This window comes from Aotus nancymaae, unplaced genomic scaffold (assembly GCF_030222135.1).
Source record: "Aotus nancymaae isolate 86718 unplaced genomic scaffold, 86718_ANA_hifiasm-v0.15.2.pri h1tg000076l, whole genome shotgun sequence".
NCBI classification, from domain to species: Eukaryota; Metazoa; Chordata; class Mammalia; order Primates; family Aotidae; genus Aotus; species Aotus nancymaae.
The window spans coordinates 12,334,815-12,349,645 of record NW_026988491.1 but is presented as its reverse complement, the minus strand read 5'-3'; the positions used below and the strand labels follow the sequence as shown (position 1 = coordinate 12,349,645).

General features: G+C 47.9%; 1 protein-coding gene across 5 annotated transcripts in view; it reads left to right on the top strand.

The window, feature by feature from the left end:
* The window catches only part of ANKRD54 (ankyrin repeat domain 54), a 31,941-nt gene that overhangs the window by 5,919 nt on the left and 11,191 nt on the right, over positions 1-14,831 (top strand). The gene's annotated exons all lie outside the window — the stretch shown is intronic.

The window sequence follows — 14,831 nt, the reverse complement described above, 5'->3', positions numbered from 1 at the left end:
CTGTTTTAGTTCTTTGTAGATTCTGGATATCAGCCCTTTGTCAGATGGGTAGACTGCAAAAATTTTTTCCCATTCTGTTGGTTGCCGATTCACTCTAATGACTGTTTCTTTTGCTGTACAAAAGATATAGAGCTTGATTAGGTCCCATTTGTCTATTTTGGCTTTTGTTGCCAATGCTTTTGGTGTTTTGGTCATGAAGTCCTTGCCTACGCCTATGTCCTGAATGGTTTTGCCTAGATTTTCTTCTAGGGTTTTTATGGTGTTAGGTCTTATGTTTAAGTATTTAATCCATCTGGAGTTAATTTTAGTGTAAGGTGTCAGGAAGGGGTCCAGTTTCTGCTTTCTGCGCATGGCTAGCCAGTTTTCCCAACACCATTTATTAAACAGGGAATCCTTTCCCCATTGCTTGTTTTTGTCAGGTTCGTCAAAGATTGGATGGTTGTAGATATGTTGTGTTGCCTCTGAGGCCTCTGTTCTTTTCCGTTGGTCTATATCTCTGTTTTGGTACCAGTACCATGCTGTTTTGATTACTCTAGCCTTGTAGTATAGTTTGAAGTCCAGTAGTGTGATGCCTCCTGCTTTGTTCTTTTTGCTTAGAATTGACTTGGCTATGCAGGCTCTCTTTTGGTTCCATATGAAGTTTAAGGTGTTTTTTTCCAGGTCATTGGTAGCTTGATGGGGATATCATCAAATCTGTAAATTACTTTGGGCAGTATGGCCATTTTCATGATACTGATTCTTCCTAACCATGAACATGGAATGTTTCTCCATCTGTTCGTGTCCTCTCTTATTTCGTTGAGCAGTGGTTTGTAGTTCTCCTTGAAGAGGTCCTTTACGTTCCTTGTTAGTTGTATTCCTAGGTATTTTATTCTCTTTGTAGCAATTGTGAATGGCATTTCGTTCTTGATTTGGCTGTCTTTAAATCTGTTATTGATGTATAGGAATGCTTGTGATTTTTGCACATTTATTTTTATCCTGAGACTTTGCTGAAGTTGCGTATCAGTTTCAGGAGATTTTGGGCTGAGACGATGGGGTCTTCTAGATATACAATCATGTCGTCTGCAAATAGAGACAATTTGACTTCCTCCTTTCCTATTTGAATACCCTTTATTTCTTTTTCTTGCCTGATTGCTCTGGCTAGAACTTCTAGTACTATACTGAATAGGAGTGGTGAGAGAGGGCATCCTTGTCTAGTGCCAGATTTCAAAGGGAATGCTTCCAGTTTTTGCCCATTCAGTGTGATATTGGCTGTTGGTTTGTCATAAATAGCTTTTATTATTTTGAGATACGTTCTGTCAATACCTAGTTTATTGAGGGTTTTTAGCATAAAGGGCTGTTTAATTTTGTCAAAGGCCTTCTCTGCATCAATTGAGATAATCATGTGGTTTTTGTCTTTGGTTCTGTTTATGTGGTGAATTATGTTTATAGACTTGCATATGTTGAACCAGCCTTGCATCCCCAGGATGAATCCTACTTGATCATGGTGGATAAGCTTTTTGATGTGCTGTTGCAATCGGTTTGCCAGTATTTTATTGAAGATTTTTGCATCTATGTTCATCATGGATATTGCCTGAAATTTTCTTTTCTTGCTGAGTCTCTGCTGGGTTTTGGTATCAGGATGATGTTGGTCTCATAAAATGATTTGGGAATGATTCCCTCTTTTTGGATTATTTGGAATAGTTTCAGGAGGAATGGTACCAGCCCCTCTTTGTATGTCTGGTAGAATTCAGCTGTGAACCCATCTGGACCTGGGCTTTTTTTGGGTGGTAGGCTCTTAATTGCTGCCTCAACTTCACACCTTGTTATTGGTCTATTCAGGGTTTCGACTTCTTCCTGGTTTAGGCTTGGGAGGATGCAGGTGTCCAGGAATTTGTCCATTTCTTCCAGGTTTACTAGTTTATGTGCATAGAGTTGTTTGTAATAATCTCTGATGATGGTTTGAATTTCTGTGGAATCTGGGGTGATATCCCCTTTATCATTTTTTATTGCATCTATTTGATTATTCTGTCTTTTCTTTTTTTATTAATCTGGCTAGTGGTCTATTTTGTTGATCTTTTCGAAAAACCAGCTCCTGGATTTATTGATTTTTTTGAAGGGTTTTTTGTGTCTCTATCTCTTTCAGTTCTGCTCTGATCTTAGTTATTTCTTGTCTTCTGCTAGGTTTTGAGTTTTTTTGATCTTGCTCCTCTAGCTCTTTCAATTTTGACGATAGGGTATCGATTTTAGATCTCTCCTTGATTCTCATGTGGGCATTTATTGCTATATATTTTCCTCTAGAGACTGCTTTAAATGTGTCCCAGAGATTCTGGTATGTTGTGTCTTCATTCTCGTTGGTTTCGAAGAACATCTTTATTTCTGCCTTCATTTCATTGTTTATCCAGTCAACATTCAAGATCCAGTTGTTCAGTTTCCATGAAGCTGTGTGGTTCTGAGATAGTTTGTGAATTCTGAGTTCTAACTTGATTGCACTGTGGTCTGAGAGACTATTTGTTACAATATCCGTTCTTTTGCATTTGCTGAGGAGTGATTTACTTCCAATTATGTGGTCAATTTTAGAATAGGTGCGATGTGGTGCTGAGAAGAATGTATATTCTGTGGATTTGGGGTGGAGAGTTCTGTAAATGTCTATTAAGTTTGCTTGGTCCAGATCTGAGTTTAAGTCCTGGATATCCTTGTTAATTTTCTGTCTCGTTGATCTAATATTGACAATGGGGTGTTAAAGTTTTCCACTATTATTGTGTGGTAGTCTAAGTCTCTTTGTAAGTCATTAAGAACTTGCCTTATGTATCTGGGTGCTCCTGTATTGGGTGCATATATATTTAGGATCATTAGCTCTTCTTGTTGCATTGATCCTTTTACCATTATGTAATGTCCTTCTTTGTCTCTTGATCTTTGTTGGTTTAAAGTCTATTTTATCAGAGACAAGAATTGCAACTCCTGCTTTTTTTTGCTCTCCATTTGCTTGGTAAATCTTCCTCCGTCCCTTTATTTTGAGCCTTTGTGTATCCTTGCATGTGAGATGGGTTTCCTGGATATAGCACACTAATGGGTTTTGGCTTTTTATCCAATTTGCCAGTCTGTGTCTTTTGATTGGGGCATTTAGCCCTTTTACATTTAGGGTTAATATTGTTATGTGTGAATTTGATCCTGCCATTTTGATGCTAGCTGGCTGTTTTGCCCGTTAGTTGATGCAGTTTCTTCATTGTGTCAATGCTCTTTACCATTTGGTATGTTTCTGGAGTGGCTGGTACTGGTTGTTCCTTTCTATGTTTAGTCCCTCTTTCAGGAGCTCTTGTAAAGCAGGCCTGGTGGTGATGAAATCTCTGAGTACTTGCTTGTTTGCAAAGGATTTTATTTTTCCTTCACTTATGAAGCTTAGTTTGGCTGGATATGAAATTCTGGGTTGAAAGTTCTTTTCTTTAAGGATGTTGAATATTGGCCCCCACTCTCTTCTGGCTTGTAGGGTTTCCGCTGAGAGATCTGCTGTGAGTCTGATGGGCTTCCCTTTGTGGGTAACCTGACCTTTCTCTCTGGGTGCCCTTAGCATTTTCTCCTTCATTTCACCCCTGGTGAATCTGACGATTATGTGCTTGGGGTTGCTCTTCTTGAGGAATATCTTTGTGGTGTTCTCTGTATTTCCTGGACTTGAATATTGGCTTGCCTTGCTAGTTGGGGAAGTTTTCCTGGATGATATCCTGAAGAGTATTTTCCAGCTTGGATTCATTCTCTCTGTCACATTCAGGTACACCTATCAAACATAGGTTAGGTCTTTTCACATAGTCCTATATTTCTTGGAGACTTTGTTCATTCCTTTTTACCCTTTTTTCTCTAATCTTGCCTTCTTGTTTTATTTCATTGAATTCATCTTCGATCTCTCATATCCTTTCTTCTGCTTGGTCAATTCAGCTATTGAAACTTGTGTATGCTTCACGAAGTTCTCGTATTGTTTTTTTCAGCTCCATCAATTCACTTATATTCCTCTCTAAGTTGTCTATTCTCATTAGCATTTCATCAAATCTTTCTTCAAGCTTCTTAGTTTCTTTGCATTGGGTTAGAACATGTTCTTTTAGCTCACAGAAGTTTCTTATTACCCACCTTCTGAAGCCTGATTCTGTCAATTCATCACACTCATTCTCCATCCAGCCTTGTTCCCTTGCTGGTGAGGAGTTGTGATCCCTTGTAGGAGGAGAGGCTTTCTGGTTTCGGGTGCTTTCATCCTTTTTGCACTGGTTTCTTCCCATCTTTGTGGATTTATCCACCTGTCGTCTTTGTAGTTGTTGACTTTCAGATTGGGTCTCTGAGTGGACGTCCCATTTGATGATGATGAAGTTCTTTCTTTCTGTTTCTTAGTTTTCCTTCTAACAGTCTGGCCCATCTGCTGTAGGACTGCTGAGGTCCACTCCAGGCCCTGCTTGCCTGGGGATCACCTGCAGCGCTGCAGAACAGTAAGGGTTGCTGCCAGTTTCTTCTTCTGCTGTCTTTCCCAGAAGGATACCCGCCAGATGTCAGTATGAGCTGTCCTTTATGAGGTGACTCTTTGGATATACGGGGGTCAGTGAGCTGCTTGAGGAGACAGTCTGTCCTTTATAGGAGCTCAAGTGCTAAGCTGTGAGCTCCATTGTTCATTCAGAGCTGCTGGGCAGGTACGTTTTAAGTCTGCTGCAGCAGAACTCATAAATCCCCCACCTTTTTTTTTTCCCAGGTGCTGTGTCCCGGGGAGTTAAGGCTTTATTTATGGGTTTCTTTTGTGCACCTGCATTTTTTCAGGACTGCCCTGTCCAGCAAGGAGGCAGCCTAGTCACTGTCTGCCTGCGGAGGCTTTGCTGAGCTGCTGTGGGCTCCGCCCAGCTGCTGTGTGAACTTCCCTGCAGTCCTGTTTATACGGGTGTAGTTAGAACTGCCTCAGCAATGGCGGTCCACCTCTATAATGGCAGACTCTCTCTGTAATGGCAGGCTGCCTCAGCAATGGCAAACTACCTCCACAGTGGTGGACTGCCTTGGTAATGGCAGAAGCCCCTCCCCCACAGAGCTGGACTATCCCGGGTTCAGCTGTGCTTGCTGTGAAACTCTCAATCCAGAGCGTTTCCGGTTGTTGTTTTTTTTGTGGGGGTGGGAGCAGCCGAGCCTGATCACCTGGCTCCCTGCCTCAGAGCCTTTTTTTTTTTTTTAGTTGAATGGTCAACTGTCTCCCAGGTGTTCCAGTCACCTGTTGAAAAGGCACTGGGATCTGTGTGATTTCCCGTGTGGTGACCCACTTCACCGGCTGAAACAGCAGCACTGAGATTTGTGGCACTTTTTTGCCTGGGAATCTCCTGGCCTGGCTCTGTTTCAGTCCCCTTTTTAATCAGATGAATGGGCGACTCTGCCTTCCCAGAGCTCCAATTGCCAGCTCAAACGGCACCCGGACCCGTGTATTTTGTATGAAGAACCGCCACGCCGGGGCGCTGGCAAAACAGCCCCGCCACCAAACCAGCCACGCTGGTGACCCATAGGGCTCCTCCACCTGGGAATCTCCTGGTCTGTGGTTAATAAAAATCTGTCTGGAAATGCGGCGTCCACTTACCCTCCCCGCTTTCACTGGGAGCTGCAATCCTGAGCTGCTCCTAATTGGCCATCTTGGATCCCTCCCAATTTTTGACCATATCTCCAATGACAAAGGTATAGCTTTCCATTAGCCATTAGAGGGGGAAAAGCTTTCTGTTAGGAAATACCAAATTAAGTTAGGCAAGTCATTTGGGAATTGTAAGGTTTGTTCTTGCTGAGTTTAACGTGAAGAAACTGAAGCCAGCACAAGAAGATCCAATGCGAAGGAATTTATTCAGGCTCCCGGGTGAGGTTCTGCAGTCCAACAGGAGGGGCCGGAGAAGTCACGCGGACTCCTCTCAGACATGGGGTTTTATAGGGAGTGGAGGCGTTTGACTGGTTGTGCCCAAGGTGAGTGGGGCCCAGATGGGACAAAATGGCAGGCGAGGAGTGGGGCCCAGATGGAACAAAATGGCAGGCGAGGAGTAGGGCCCGGATGGGACAAAATGCTATCGGGTAGGTCCTGGCGGGGCTTTTGTTCCAGGCTCCTGCCGGGGGGGGGGGTGTCCGAGCTCCCAGCAAGGGAAGGAGGTGTGTCCGAGCTCCCGGCGAGGGAAGGAGGTGTGTGCACAAGCTCCCGGCGAGTGGAGGGGGCGTGTGCGAGCTCCCAGTGAGGGAGGGGGGTGTGCCCGAGCTCCTGGCAAGGGGGTGGGGGGTGTGCGTCCGAGCTCCTGGCAAGGCAACCGGCCTTACATTCTGACCTTCTGATGATAGAGGGCACCGCTCTTTCTGACTACTTCTTGCTGAATAGGGGTGAAGTAAGGGGGACAGGTCAGTTGGCTGGTGCCTCGACTGAGAGTCGGACGAAGGGATGAAGCAGCATTTGGTTGATAGCCACTTGTCCAATTTCTCGCATACAATCTTGTAGGAACCTGAGAAGAAAAGGGGCCATTAGTAACAGTAAACAGATTATGATGATAGGAGTGATAATAGGAGTCAGCCAGGTAAGCATGGGGTGCCACCAGCTTAGGGACAAGGCTCCTGTATTTTGCTTTTTTCGGAGGTCTTCCTGGAGACAGTGAAGGGTGTTGATGTTCTCTTCTACTAGGCCTGATTCATTGATGTAATAGCAGCACTCTTCCTGGAGAAATATACAGGTACCTCCTCTTTCCACCATTAATAGGTCAAGGGCCCATCGGTTTTGGAAAGGTACCTGGGCTAGTGACGTGATTTGTCGCTGGAGGGAGGCCAGAGAGGTGGCTGACGCCTCAATGGCCACACGGAGCTTGCTTTCTGATTGAGCGGCTGAAGTAACACTGTAACCCATTGCTCCGCTTCCTATCCCAGCGGCTACTAAAGATGATGCTAAGGAGAGACCAACTACTACTGGGAGGAAGACAGCTCGTTTGTTTCAGCAAACAGGAGGAGGAGGTGTAAGAAGGGATAGGAACTCAGCTTGCCCATATACATTTAGCTGTGGGACTAGAGTAACAGGTACACAAGGGGAGGGAAATGAGGCATTTATAACCTTGGTTAGGGTCCCATTGCACCAAAAGAATCATAAAAGGTGGATCTTACTTTTACGGTCGTGTTGCAGCAGGAGCTATCAGTTGTTCTGTAGCAGAGGGAAAGATCTTGAGAGTGTGCCTTGAACAGCAGGATCCCCGTTAGGGTACTTTCAGGTCCCGTAGGTGATTGAGACAGGTTGAACCCAGTTCGGAGGGGAACTGTGGCTAAGGGGGATTCGTTAAGGGAGGCACATAAAAAACAATTAGTAAAGTTTATGGCTTCAGTCAAACTTAACATATTGACACCCTGCTGTACCAGCGCTAACCAGGAGAAGGGTTGGGAAATTTTGTTTGAGGGTTTGAGTTGGTTAGTTAGGTTAGCCTCATTCTGTAGGATGGTACTATCCAATGAGGTGAGTCTGTCTATTTTTACTGGTATGATACGAGTATATGAGCGATATATTATCCATGTACTACTAGGAAGGTTATCCGTAAATCTGGTGTATATTTTACCTGCAGTTCTCTTTTCCCATCGAGTGTGCCAGGGATCACGAATGGTAAGGGATACCTTACCTTGGTTGTTAACGGAGAGCATCCCACTTTTTGGGGCCCTGTGCATGAAACAATACCCATGCAGGCATCCACCATAGATGTCGCTCTTCGCTCAACACAAGGCCCTAGTTTGTTCATGTAGGAAGCGGAGACCAAAGTTATTGGAGTTCTTGATAATATGGGCCTTGGATTTTGGGAACTCAAATGTCACTGGGGATTTACAGCCTGTGGACTGGCAATCTACTTGAGCAAGTCCTGGGTCTTAGTGGTAGAGCCATGTTCCCAAGATTCCTGCAGGTAGACTCACCAGGCATAGTAGGGGCTGGCTTTAAGGGGAGGTATTAGAAGGAATGTTAGGAGGAGAATTCGAAGGATCAGAAGTTGATGGGTTGGGGCTGCGGGTGAGGCGAAGGCGAGTGGAGCCCAGGGATTCGGATTTCCACTGATCATTTTGAGGTGCCACTTTAAGGCGGGACACATGATACCATGGGGTGTGAGCCAGGAGCTTGGCAGCCATGGGGGTGGTTAGGATAACAATGTGGGGTCCTGACCACCTGGGCTGTAGAGATCCTGGTTGGAGCTCCTGGAGGAGAACACTGTCACCTGGCTGCAGGGGTGCTGCCAGGTGCGAGTCTCCAAGCCACCCTGGAACAACGGGGAGAGCACAATCTGCGTGCTCCCTGAGTAAATGGCGAAGGAGAGATAGATAGGGAAGGTAGGAGGCTAGGGGAGGTGATTGTACCGGGAAATTATGGGAGACCAGGAAGGGCCGGCCGTACAGCAGCTCAAAGGGGCTGAGGCCCATTGGTTCCCGTGGGGTGGCTCGGATCTGAGCTAGAGCTAGAGGTAGGAGAGTGGGCCAAGAGAGTTTTACCTCGATAGTCAGTTTAGCCAAATGGTCCTTGAGGATGCCGTGGGCCCGTTCAACCTTGCCCGATGACTGAGGGTGGTAGGGGATGTGTAGTTTCCAGGATATGTTGAGAGACTTAGCGACCAGCTGGACTACCTGGGCTATGAATGCTGGACCGTTGTCCAACTGGATAGTGGCAGGTAGGCCAAAATAAGAGATGATCTCTTGAGTAAGAATGGAGGCTACCGTGTCTGCTGTTTCACGAGAGGTAGGGAAGGCTTCAATCCAGCCTGAAAAGGTATCTACAAAAGTTAGGAGGTAGCGAAGCTTCTTGTGAGTGGGCATGTGAGTAAAATCAATTTGCCAATCCTGGGTCAGCAGGTTGCCGTGCATTTGGTGGGTGGGAAACTGTGGCCTTAAGCGTCCCTGAGATGGGACCTTAGAGCAAGTAAGACACATTTTGTGTACCTGCTCAACTGTCTGTTTTAGGCCTGGTGAATAAAAGAGGGGTTGTATAAAGCGGTGCAATGCCTTGGGCCCTATATGTAAGGATTGGTGGATTTCGGCGATAATTTTAGGAGCCTGTTCCCATGGAAGGGTGATCTTGTTGTTTAGGAAGATCCAGCCCTGGTCAGACTTGGTTCCACCCCTTAATATAAGGTCTTGTCTTTCTGATGGTGAGTACATGGGCGATGTGGCTGTGGTAAGGAACAGGACCGGAGCGGGAGCTGACCTGGTACTGGTTAGAGCCTTTGCTACCACATCTGCCCTTGCATTGCCCTGAGAAACGGCATCCTGCTGGGCCCAGTGCCCTGGGCAGTGGATGACTGCAACCTCTTTGGGCAGTAACAGAGCCTGCAAGAGGTTTGAGATTTGGGTGGCATTGACTGTGGGAGTTCCCTTTATGGTAAGGAATCCTTGCTCTTTCCAGAGGGCAGAGTGACAATGGGTAATAAGGAAAGCATACTTGGAGTCTGTATAGATATTTGCCCGTTTCCCCTTTGCTAGTGTAAGAGCTCGGGTTAAGGTGATGAGCTCTGCCTTTTGGGATGTTGTCCCATCGGGGAGGCGGCGCGCCTCGAGGGTGGCTGAATCTGTGACTACGGCATAGGCCACTTTTCACCATCCCTCAGCTGTTATCACTGAACTCCTATCTACATACAAGGTAAGGTCTGGGCTGGAGAGTGGAAGGCTAGACAGACCCTCTCGTGGCTTAGCAAATGCCTCTATTAGTTCAGGACAGGAATGAATTGGGGAAGGGGAGTGGGATGGAAGGGGAAGTAAAGTAGCCAGGTTGAGTGGAGAAGAGGGATGAAGACTGACTGAAGGATTTTCAATAAAGAGTAAATGAAACTCTTGTAATCGAGAAGGTCCTAGGTGTGCAAGAGACATGAGAGAGAAGGTCAGTGAGCCGATAGGGAGAAAACACCGAGATGGGCTGGCCTAAGGTAAGTTTCAGGGATTCCTTAGTGAGTTCTGTCACTGCTCCCAAAGCCCTCAGGCAAGGCTGCCATCCTCTGACCGTGGGGTCAAGTTGCTTTGATAAGTAGGCTACTGGACAATATACAGGGCCTAGGGGCTGGGTTAAGACTCCAACCGCAATTCCCTGTTTTTCGTCAGTAAACAAATGGAAGGGGCAATTGAGATCTGGTCATTGGAGCAGAGGTGCCATGGACAAGGCAGTTTGTAGGGCTCTGAAAGCCTGTTTTACTACCCCAGGGTGGGAGAGGGGTCCCGTAGGTGTGTCTTTAGCCGCTACATACAGAGGTTTAGCTAGAGAGGCAAAATTAGGTATCCAATGATGGAAAAATCCTACAAACCCTAAAAAGGAGAGAATTTGGTCTGCCATTTCTGGAGGCTGTAATGAAAGGAGTGCTTTTTTACGTCTGTTGTCAGGCTTTTGGTTATAGGGGTAAGGCGAATGCCTAAGTAAACTATTGAGGTGACTGACAACTGTGCCTTGAAAGGGGATACTCAGTATCCTTTAGATCCCAGAAAGTTAAGAAGAGTGGCAGTATGCTGTTGAGTCAGGGAGAGGGAGGGACTACAGAGTAAAAGGTCATCCACATATTGGAGGAGGAAACTGGGTTGGAGAGGGCAGGAGCTGAGATCAGCTGCTAAGGCCTGCCCAAAAATATGACTGTCTCTGAATCCTTGAGGCAAAACTGTCCAGGTAAGCTGTTGTGCCAAATTGGTGTCCAGATCAGTCCAGGTGAAGGCAAAGAGAAAGTAAGACTCAGGGTGTAGAGGGATGGTAAAGAAGGCATCCTTGATGTCAAGAACTGTAAAATGGGAGGTGTTGGAATGAATATTGGATAACAAGGTGTATGGGTTGGGGACTACCGGGTAGAGGGGTACTACTGCCTCATTGATAAGGCGTAGGTCCTGAACCAAGCGATAGTCGCTGGACGGCTTTTGGACTGGCAATAGGAGTGTTACAAGGAGAACTGGTGGGAATAAGGAGTCCCTGGGCTAGGAGTTGAGCAATGATAGGCTTCAGGCCCTGACGGTGGGTCTTTGAAATAGGAAACTGAGGACATGAGGGAAAGTGAATAGGATTTTTGAGAAATATTTTAACTGGTATGTGATGTCTAGTCACTACAGGCTTGGAAGTATCCCACACCAAGGGATTGACTACATCAGGAGGGATAGGGGGTTGAGATGAAGGGTTAAGACAGGGCATAGTCTCAGTTAGGAGAGACAGTAGGAGGTGTGTATGTGAGGGGTTTGACTTCGTGTATGTGAGATTAGTGAGTTGGAGAGTGGCCCCCACAGCCTGGAGAATATCTCGTCCTAGCAAGGGAACTGGGCATGAGGGTATGATTTAAAAAGAGTGAGAGAAGGGGTGTCCCTCGAGGACACAGGCTAGGGGAGGGGTTTAGTTAGGACAGGAAGGCCTTCCATCAACTCCCATGACCGAGACCTGGGAAGGTGTACTAGGCCCTGAGTAGGAAGGCAATACAGAGTAGGTAGCCCCCGTGTCGACTAAAAAGGAAATGGACTTACCCACTACCTGCAGCGTTACCGGGGCTCAGCAAGGGTGATGGGGGTCCTTGAGTCCGGGCCGCGTCAGTCATCCAGAAGGCCAAGAAATTCAAGTGGAGGGATTGCTTCCCACGGACCAGCCTGCTCCTCACGTAGAGGTGCGGGGAGTGGGCCTTTGGTCCGGGATGGGCAATCAACCTTCCAGTGTCCAGTCTGTTTGCAAATTGGGCAAGATCCAGGAGGTGGACGAGGATGGGGCAATCCCGGGCCGAATGTCCTTCTTGACCACATCTATAACAGGACCCGGGCAGGGCCCTTGAAACATTTCAGAAGGGTTTCAATGGACCTCCCTCACCAGATGTTTGGTGGGCTGCCGGCCTCAGGGCTGCTACAAGAGCTCGGGCTTGGAGGCCTACCTTCTGCCATAAGTGGGCCTGTCAGGTGGCCTCAGCCTTATCCTCTCGGCCGTTAAAAACCTTAAATGCCATGTTTACCAGGTCTCGTATGGGAGTTTGGGGGCCCTCCTCAGCCTTTTTAAGTTTCCTCATAGCAGCCGCTGACTGGGAGATAAAGTGGGTGGCTAGGACTGTAGCTCCTGCTAAGGAGACTGGATCCAGCCAGGTATGGAGGATCATAGCATTAGTCAAGCGGTCAAGGAAAGCGGCTGGGTTTTCATCGGGTCCCTGAGTTATTTCCCTTAACCTATCGTAATTGACTACCCTTTGGGCTGCGCTTTGCATATCCGCCAGAAGGCACTGTAGCATCTGGTCATGGCAGTGGTGGCCATCTTGACCGTCCTGATAATCCCAATTAGGATCGGCCTCGGGGACCGCTGCCGCACCTACTCGCATCTGGTTGTTAGTCAGATGTACCTGATTAGCGTGTTCCCAGGCTGCTGTAAAAATCCGGTCACGCTCGTCTGGGGTAAGGGTGGAGGATAGGATTACAAACATGTCATGCCAGGTTAAATCATATGCCTGAGTAAGGTAACGGAATTCTTTGGTGTAAGCAGTAGGATTGGTGGAGAAAGATCCTAGGCATTTCTCAATGGCTGACAGATCAGAGAGGGAGAAGGGAACGTGCACTCGGACAATACCCTCTGCTCCGGCCACCTCACGGAGGGGGCAAAAGAGGGAGGCCTTGTCGTTAGGAGCACTGCACGAGTGGGTGTGTGCACTAACAGGAGAGGCTAGGTTGGAATCAGGAGGTGGCGGGTTAGGAGGTGGAGGAGCTGAAGGGGGCTGAGGTCTGTCATAAAGCAGTGGAGGATTATTGGGTCAGGCCAGTGGAAAGGAGAGCTCCTCAGGTGCGTTGGGGTCGGAAGAGGAGGAGGGTGGAGGGGCTAAGGATGAAGGAGAGGTTTCTTTGGCTAGGAGTACTTGAGCAACGGTACAAGAGGAACAGAGGGTGGGACAGGAATGAAGATACCAGAAAGCCAGCACATATGGGATTTCTGGCCATTTACTGTTCTTTTTCAATAATTATCCAAGTCTGTTAGGACATTAAAGTAGAATGTGCCCTCCGGAGGCCACTTGGACTGGTTGTCTAGAAGATACTGTGGCCAGGCTATGGTGGAAAGGGAGACCAGCCTTTTCTTTTTTTATGGAAAGCCCTAGTTTGGGTAGATTCTGGACTAGGCATCCTAATGGCGACTTGGGGGTCTATGTGGGAGTTCTGGTTCCCCATAGTTGGCTTTTATGGGGCAGTCAGAGGCGAAGAAGGGATGGGAACAGGTATTACACTCATCATAGGCACCACAGGCAGAAGTATTCTTTCCTGAAGGAGGTGGTTGTGGGAATTTTCAGGCAGCAATGAGTATTGAGAGAGAGAGAGAGAATGGAGAGAGACAGAGCTGATGCTATTTGAAAATTAGAAGGCATAATAAAGACAGTATTACATGGAAGACTGACAGACAATGGGTGGGTACCCCCCAGATGGGAGACCAGTCTGATGCCTTCCCGGCCATGTCCCCAGAGGGATATTTCAGGGGCATCTTGGCTAAGGTGTACCCATATAATCCCCAGGCCTGGTCACCTCAGGATGGAAGTCCAAGTAGGACAGACAGCTCTGAGGTGAATCACTGTTATGCCTTATGACGTCCCCGTGGAACCGCAGGTTGAGGCCCACACAAGCCCCATAGCTGTTAGGCCGTGGGACTACACATAAACTCACTCACTCACATCGGAATTAGGAAGAGAGAGAAAGATAGAATTAAAAGTGTAAAGCAGCCGCCATTTTAGGAGCGGGACACGGCTGCCATCTTAAGGGCGAGGCACAGCCGCTATCTTAGATGAGAGAGAAAGCAAGCTAAGAGTGGGAAGCAGCCGCCATCTTAAGGGCGAGGTACAGCTGCCATTTTGAGAGGGAGAGAGAGAGGCAGAAAGAGAAAGAAACAGAAAATACAGTTTTTTAAGTTAACGGGAGCCTTTTATGCCAAATGGGCTAGTTTAAAATAAAGAATTTGGTATATTCCGGGGGTTTGGCTCTGCCGTGAGGCAGGGCTGCTTAAGCGGGGCTTCTCAGTACTCACACCTCAGTCACTGGTGAGGATTCAGGAAAGTGGGGACGTCTCCCTCAAATTCCTGACCCTAAAAACCCCTCACGGGGAGAGAACAAGAGTGTAGGGGACATCTCCTCTTATACTCAAGTCCTAAGCTGAGTCGCCAGAGTCACAGACCCACGGCAGAAAGCCGAGGTCACAGACGCCAGGGTCATGGACCCACAGCAGTCGGAGTCCCGGACTCCTGGTGGGAATCCCTGACGCTGTGCAGCAGTTTTCAGACAGGGACTCCCCAAAAGCAACAGGTGGGGTAGTGGGTAACAGAAGTCTTACCTTGTGGTGCAACAGCAGCTTCTCGGTCCTGCTTTGTGTGGAGGAGTCAGTTTCCCCCAGGAGGGGTCTTACAACCCCCCCCCCGGGTTTCGGCACCACTTGTAAGGTTTGTTCTCGCCGAGTTTAATGCGAAGAAACTCAGGCCAGCACAAGAAGATCCAATGCGAAGGAATTTATTCAGGCTCCCTGGTAAGGTTCTGCGGTCCAACAGGAGGGGCCGGAGAAGTCGCGCGGACTCCTCTCAGATGTGGCGTTTTATAGGGAGTGGAGGCGTTTGATTGGTTATGCCCAAGGTGAGTGGGGCCCGGATGGGACAAAATGGCAGGCGAGGAGTGGGGCCCAGATGGAACAAAATGGCAGGCGAGGAGTGGGGCCCGGATGAGACAAAATGCTATCGGATAGGTCCTGGCGGGGCTTTTTTTCCCGGCTCCCGGAGAGGGGGTGTGTCCAGGCTCCCGGGGAGGGGGTGTGTCCAAGCTCCTGGCAAGGGAAGGAGGTGTGTCCGAGCTCCTGGCGAGGGAAGGAGGTGTGTGCGTGAGCTCCTGGTGAGGGGGGGGCATGCGCGAGCTCCCGGCAAGAG